Below are 8,296 nucleotides of genomic sequence, written 5' to 3' on the forward strand. Positions count from 1 at the left end.
CCATAGGCACGCTACGCTCCCATCTAGGCTGAACTCTCCTCGCATGTGGAACCCACAGGAATCTTCAATTGACTGCTAAATCAGAGCGAGAAAATACTCTCAGTTCTCATGGAGCAGAAACAGGAAAATGCATGTGATCCCCAACCACAAAAATATCCCCCAGAAACATGATTAAGAGCCCAAAAGCTCCCTGTCACCCCTCAGAGGTCTCTAATACCTTACCTCATACCACCTCTTAAGCTCAGTACTAAGTACTCCAGGCTGCGAGATTAGTTTAGCAACCGGTCAACAAATTTCCAAAATTCCCAGCCTAGTCGTTAAAAATATGGGCTTTTCAGCAATTTCTCATCTGGGTGTATACCCCAAGGAGATGAAATCACCACCTCATAAACACATCTGCATTCCCATGCTCATTGAAGTATTATTCACAATAGCCAAGATATGGAAACAACCTAAATGTCCATCTATGGACAAATGGATAAAGAAAATATGATGTGTACACACACACACAGACACACACACACACACACACACACACACAGACACACAGAGGAATATTACTCAGCCTTAAAAAAGGAGATCCTGTCATTTGCACCAGAACATGGATGAACCTAGAAGACATGTGCTAGGTGAATTAAGCCAGACACAGAAATAAAAATATTGCATGATCTCACCTATACGTGGATTTAAAAAAAAAAAAAGCTCAAATACACAGAGACAGAGAATAAAATAGAAGTTACCATGGCAAGGGGGAGGGGGAGAGGAAATGGGGACATGTAGGTCAAAGGACACAAAATAGCAGATAACGCAGGATGAACACCTTTAGAAATCTAATGTACAACATTAGGGCTAAGTTAATAAAATCGCATTGCTTTGAAATTTGTGTTAAATAAGTAGATTTTAGCTGCTCTTGTCACAAAAAAAGTAACTGTGAGATGACAGATATGTTAATCAGCTTCACTATAGTAACCATTTTACTATCTATATCTGTATCCTATAACATCATGTTGTAAACCTCAAAGATACACAATAAAATTATTTTTAAAGAAGAATATAGGCTGAAAAAATCAAGGTTCAAATTTTGATCCCAGCACTCAGCAGCTGAGAGGCCTCATGAAAGCTATTCCACTCTGTGCCTCAGTTTCCTCATTTGTAAAATTGAAATTATAAAATTACCTCATAAAGCCCAGGCATGGTGGTTCACGCCTGTAATCCCAGCACTTTCAGAGGCTGAGGCAGGTGGATCACCTGAGGTCAGGAGTTCAAGACCAACCTGGCCAACATGGTGAAACCCTATCTCTACCAAAAATACAAAATACAAAAATTAGCTGGGCATGGTGGTGGGCACCTGTAATCCCAGCTACTCAGGAGGCTGAGGCAGGAGAATCGCTTGAGTCCAGGAGGTGGAGGTTGTGGTGAGCTGAGATAGAGCCATTGTACTCCAGCCTGGGCAACAAAGCGAGACTCTGTCTCAAATAAAATAAAATAAAATAAAATAAAATAAAATAAAATAAAATAAATAAAATAAAATAAAATAAATAAAATAAAATAAAATAAATTACCTTATAGGATAGTTTCAAAGATTCCATAATATAATATATCTAAAAGATCTTGGCCGGGCACAGTAGCTCATGCCTGTAATCCCAGCACTTTGGGAGGCCAAGGAGGGCAGATCATGAGGTCCAGAGATCGAGACAATCCTGGCTAACACAGTGAAACCCCATCTCTACTAGACATACAAAAAATTAGCCAGGCGTGGTGGCACGCGCCTGTAGTCTCAGCTACTTGGGTGGCTGAGGCAGGAGAATCGCTTGAACCTGGGAGGCGGAGGTTGTAGTGAGCCAAGATCACACCACTGCACTCCAGCCTGGGCGACAGAGTGAGACTCCATCTCAAAAAAAAAAGATCTTAACAAGGTGCCTAGTCCACAGAGAGCCCTCCATAAATGGTAACAGACATGGTTTTTCTGAACTCCATATAAGTTGGTGTGGGAGGAAAAAGAAGACATGGGCCCTACCCCCAAGGAGCCTGCAATCTACTTTGGAAGATGAGACGAACATTCTTATAATAATGAACAGCACAGATGACTGTATATTTTTAAGTGGTAAATTATCTGATATGAGCTACAGTAAAACAGTATTGGAACTATCTTTTCCACATACCTGTCCATTCTTTTTTTTTTTTGGCAGGGTCTTGCTCTGTCACCTAGGCTGCAGTACAGTGGCATAATCACGGCTCACTGCAGCCTCAACCTCCTGGCCTCAAGTGATTCTCCTGCCTCAGCCTCCCAGGTAGCTGGGACTACAGATGTGCACCACTATGCCTGACTAATGTTTTTTAATTTTTGTAGAGATGGGGACTCACTGTGTTGCCCAGGCTGGTCTTGAACTCCTGGGCTCAGGTGATCCTCCTGCCTCGGTCTCCCAAAGTGCTGGGATTATAGGCATGAGACACCACAGCCAGTCTTTCTTTTTATATTGTCTGTAAGTTTCTTTATTTTATTTTATTTTGTTTTTGAGACAGAGTCTCACTCTGTCACCCAGGCTGGAGTGCAGTGGTGCAATCTCGGCTCACTGCAACCTCCGCCTCCCGGATTCAAGCGATTCTCCTGCCTCAGCCTTCCGAGTAGCTGAGACTACAGGCGCGCCACCACACTCAGCTAATTTTTTGTATTTTTAGTAGAGATGGGGTTTCACCATGTTAGCCAGGATGGTCCCGATCTCCTGACCTTGTGACCCGCCCACCTAAGCCTCCCAAAGTGCTGGGATTACAGGCATGAGCCACTGCACCTGGTCTGTCTGTAAGTTTCTTGAGAGTAAGGACCAAGCATTATTTTGTATAATAATAATGTTATCATTTGTGTATTTTGTACACCCATTACTCTCTGTGTAGCCATCGCTCCACACACAGCAGGCATGCAAACGCAGTTTGTCCGTATAGCCAGAAAGTATTTGCATAGCACGTTAGAACAAGCACTTAGTTCTTTACAAAGCACTTTGAAAGGTAAGATCATTTATTTTCATAACAACCATGTGAGATAGTTACTATTATTATTAGAAACTGTATTTTCCAAATGAGGAAACTGTGGCTCAAAACAACTAAGCATCTTCTTCAAGTCACACAATCAGTTTATGACGCGGTTGGTCTGTGATCCAAGGCATTTGACCAGAATAAATGTAGAGCCTCTTCCTATAAGGGCCACAGAAGTCCACAAGCTGAAGAAGTGTATCCTCTGCCAAATGTCTTTTTCCAGCCTCAAGTATGTTCTCTTTTTTCTAACCTTTCTCTTTGCTCTCTCCAACTGAGACAGCTGGCTCCAGTTTTTTCTTTTAGCCAAAGGGAATCCAATTCATTAGCATTTCTTTTGAGGGAGGCAGAGAGACTCTCCTGTTTATCCAAGCCCCTATCAGACTTATAAATGTATAATATAGTCATTAAACTCTGAAATACATGACAGAGTCATAACCACACACAAGCTATTAAAAAGTTCTTAACCTCCAGTGGGAGTTATTCACTATGCTTACTGTTCTCTCCTCTTGGCAGGGCCAAGAGAGAACATGGGCTCTGTTTGGGAGAGATCTTTTCTTTTCACCAGGAATCCTTCTAAAAGCAGTTATATTGCTGATAAAAACCTTATTTATTTGTATGCTTCTGAATGCATTGGAAGGCAATCACAAAAAGCACGGTATGCTCTTTGCAGGGAAAAAAATCAAACAACACTGAAATGTGTAAAGCAAAAACAGAAAGTTCTCAAGAGAATGAGAAGAAGTCACAAAGTGGAAGAAATTATTTTAAAAAGATATATCTGATAAAGGACCGTTATCCAAAATATACAAAGAACTCAACAATAAGAAAATGAACAATCCAATTTTTTAAAATAACCAAATGACCTAAACAGACACCTCAACAAAGAAGATATCAGATGGAAAACAGACACATGAAAAGATGCTCAACATCATGTGCATCAGGGGATTTCAAATTAAAACACAATAAGATGCTACTACCCACCTATCACAATAGTTAAAAACCAAAACAGTAACACCACCAAATGCTGGCAAGGATGAACAGCAACAGGAACTTTCATTCATTGCATGTGGAAATGCAAAATGGTACCGCCACTTTGAAAGACAGTTTGGCAGTTTCTTACAAAACTAAACATACTCTTACCATATGATCCAGCAATCGTGCTCCTCGGTATTTACCCAAATGAGTTGAAAACATGTCCGCACAAAAACCTGCACATGAATGTTTATAACAACTTGATTCATAATTGCCAAAACTCGGAAGCAACCAAGATGACTTTCAGTTGGTGAATAGATAAACTGTGGTACATCCAGACAATGGAGTATTATTCAATGCTAAAAAGAAATGGGCTATCAAGCCATGAAAAGACATGGTGCAATCTTAAATGCATATTACTGAATGAACAAAGCCCATCTGAAAAGTCTACATACTGTATGATTCCAACTATATGACATTCTAGAAAAGGCAAAACTATGGAGACAGTAAAGATCAATGGTTGCCAGGAGCTGGGGCGGGGGGGTTGCCTGGATGAATAGGCAGAGCACACAGGATTTTTAGGGCAGTGAGGCTACTCTGTATGATTCTGTAATGGTGGATGCATGTCATTACACATTTGTTCCAATGCATAGAATGTACAGCACAAAGAGTGAACCCTAGGGTAAACTATGGACTTTGGGTGATAATAATGTGCAATGTAGTTTGACCAATTTTAACAAATGTATACTTTGGTGCAGACTTTGATAGTGGGGGAGACTGGGCATATGTGGGGACAGGAGGTATATGGAAAATCTCTGTACTCTAGTTTGCTGTGAGCCTAAAACTTCTCTTAAAAATTTGTCAATTTTTTCAACTAAAAGTTTTTTTTTCTCATGTCTCTCATGCCCAATCCATTTCCCTTGTGTAACTGTTGTTTAACGTTTAGTGCATTTTCTTTCCATCTTTTTTTCTCACACACCCATGATGTCTATGTATATGTAAGATTTTTTATTTTTTTATTTTTTTTTTTAACACAGAGTTTCGCTCTTGTCTCCCAGGCTGGAGTGCAATGGCGTGATCTCCGCTCACTGCAACCTCTGCCTCCTGGGTTCAAGCAATTCTCCTGCCTCATCCTCCCGAGTAGCTGGGAGCCCACCATAATGCCTGGCTAATTTTTGTATTTTTAGTAGAGACGAGTTTCACCATGTTGGCCAGGATGATCTCAAACTCCTGACCTCAGGTGATCTGCCCGCCTCCTCGGCCTCCCAAAGTGCTGGGATCATAGGCGTGAGCCACCGCACCCGCCCTATATGTAAGACTTTTTTAAAGATCAGTGGCTGTTATATATACATACATGAGTAGAACAGGGTCTTCTTATAATAATGGAAATACTTAAAAATACCTAGCTGTTCCAAGCAAGGAATAGTTAAGCAAACTATTATTTATTGCTAACTGAGCACTGTGTAAAGGAAACAACTTTGGGCTCTAAGGTAGTTAGAGTAGAGTGGTAGTAGGAATAGCAGTGGTAGAGTCAGACAGAACTGGGTTTAAAATCTCCCATCATTATTTAAACAAGTAGTGAGTCTTCTCTAACCCTCATTTTTCATCTGTACCATAAAAATATTAGTGCTCACTCAAAGGATTGCTGTATGGATTAAATTAAAAGTGAGAATGTATACAAGGTCCTCAGCAAAGGGCTTGGCACCTAATAGATGCTCCATTGGCTCCAATCCCTTCTTGGCCATAGACCCTTGTCCTGGTGATCATTATTACCCAACAGCTTGCCTCAGTGCCTGGCACAAAATAAGCAGTAAAATAAATGTTGGCTGAGTTGAACTGCAGTGGAACAATATAGCTTTAAAAAATCAATGTTTGGAGACACGGGATATGGTTTAGTATTTCAAGCAAGATGAGACCGAATAGAGAGAATGCAAGGTGGACTCAAGGTTGGAAGGTCAGGGTTGGTGGAGGTCAGGGAAGTCCCAGCCATCCTGTACAGCGGAAAGGGCAGAGAAGGAAGGAAATCATCTCAGGTGAGCTCAGCCGTTCTCAGCACCAAAGAGGTGGTGCCCAAGGGGCTGGAAAAGCTTCCGGTAAACTTCGCATCTGCCCCGGTAACGAGGTTTTCTCTGAGTTGCTGCCATGACTCTGTTGACACATTAAGAAAGAGAGCCCAATCCTATGCAAAAGATGCAGAACAGTGAGTTCTCATAAGAGAAAAGGAAAGGAGGACGCTCATGGCACAACCTATAGAATACTGCAGGAGCATTTCTTTTTTTTTGAGACGGAGTCTCACTCTGTTGCCCAGGCTGGAGTGCAGTGGTGCAATCTCAGCTGCTCACTGCAACCTCTGCCTCCCGGGTTCAAGCAATACTCCTGTCTCAGCCTCCCGAGTAGCTGGAACTGCAGGCAGGCGCCTGCCACCATGCCTGGCTAATTTTTGTATTTTTAGTAGAGAGGGGGTTTCACCTTGATGGTCAGGCTGGTCTCGAAATTCTGACCTCAGGTGATCCACCTGCCTCGGCCTCCCAAAGTGCTAGGATTACAGGCATAAGCCACTGCACCTGGCCTGCAGGAGCACTTCTGTTTTTTTTTGAGACAGAGTTTCACTCTTGTTGCTCAGGCTGGAGTGCAGTGGCATGATCTTGGCTCACCGTAACCTCTGCCTCCCGGGTTCAAGTGATTCTCCTGCCTCAGCCTCCAGACTAGCTGGGATTACAGGCATGCACTATCACACCTGGATAATTTTGTATTTTTAGTAGAGATGGGGTTTCTCCATGTTGGTTAGGCTGGTCTTGGACTCCTGACCTCAGGTTATCTGCCCGCCTTGGCCTCCCAAAGTTCTGCAATTGCAGGTGTGAGCCACCACGTCCGGCCAGGAGCATTTCTTAAAACAAAAATAACTTTGGTTTTATATTACAAAAATATATCCCCCAACCGTAAGAGGAAAAAAATCATCCATTATCTAACCAGAAAAAACCCTTGTTAAGACCTCGCTCTTGTGCCCTTGTAGATTTTTTCCTATGCCTGCATACATATATCTTGCACATATCATAAGTGTAAAATATTATATGTGTTTTTCCATACAGGATATCCTCCTATCATGTCAATAAACAATCATCTATGACATCATTTTTAATGGCTGAATAAAATTCCAACGTCTGGCTAACTCATACCTTATCTAACCAATCATCTATTGTCAGACACTTGGGTCATTTCCAAAATCTTGCTACTATAAACAGAGCTGCCAGGAACTTCCTTAGAGCCGTGCCCTGAACTTCTGATCCTCTTTCACAGAAGGGTGAAAGAGAACAATGAGCTATTTGCTAAAGTCGACTTCAACCCCAACCCACCACCCTGTTGTCCCCACCCATGGTGATACTCAGAAGTCCTCTGGAAACCAGCTGGGGTAATCCACGGTCAGGACCTCAGATGCCCAAGGATTTGCACCTGCTCGTAGAAGGAGCGTCTGAGTCTCTTTGAATCCACATAATAATCATTATTATTTTTTTGAGACAGGCTCTTGCTCTGTCACCCAGGCAGGAATGCAGTGGCATTATCAGGGCTCACTGCAGCCTTGACCTCCTGGGTTCAAGCAATCCTCCCACCTCAGCCTCTTGAGGAGCTGGGACTACAGGCACGCATCAGCACACCCAGCTAATTTTTGTAATTTTTTGTAGAGACAGGGCTTCACCATGCTGTCTAGGCTGGTCTCAAACTTCTGAGCTCAAGCGACCCACCCGCCTCAGCCTCCCAGAGTTCTGAGATTACAGGCGAGAGCCACCATGGAATCCACATAATTAGATGTGAGGGCCCAGAAACCAGGCCAGCTCTAGCCACAATTGGGAGACAGATTCAGGAGGTCCTGGGTCACCATCAACTCCCTCTTGAGTGTTTCCCTTCCCCAATACTGTCATGTCCTCCCAAGAGGAAACTACCTAGTCTCCAAACCCCTGAGCCCTGCTCTCAGATTGACAACCTCTACAGCTGTGACAGCAGTCAGGCTAGAAAGAGCCATACCTTCCAGTAACATCTTTCTATAAAGCTCCGTTTAACATCTTGAGTCAGCCATGTTTGGAACTAAACACTGCAGAGAGGCATAAGGTGAATAAACCATCATCCCTGCCCTCAGGTGTCTTCTACTCTGGATTACTCTCCCAGAGCTATCAAACTGGGTGACTTGAAATAACAGAAATGTGTTTTCTCACAGTTCTAGAGGCTACAAGTCAGAAAGCAAGCTGTTGGCAAGCCCACACTCCCTCTGAAGGGTCTAGGGAAGAATCCTTCCTTGCTTCTT

This window comes from Symphalangus syndactylus, chromosome 14, assembly GCF_028878055.3.
Source record: "Symphalangus syndactylus isolate Jambi chromosome 14, NHGRI_mSymSyn1-v2.1_pri, whole genome shotgun sequence".
NCBI lineage: Eukaryota > Metazoa > Chordata > Mammalia > Primates > Hylobatidae > Symphalangus > Symphalangus syndactylus.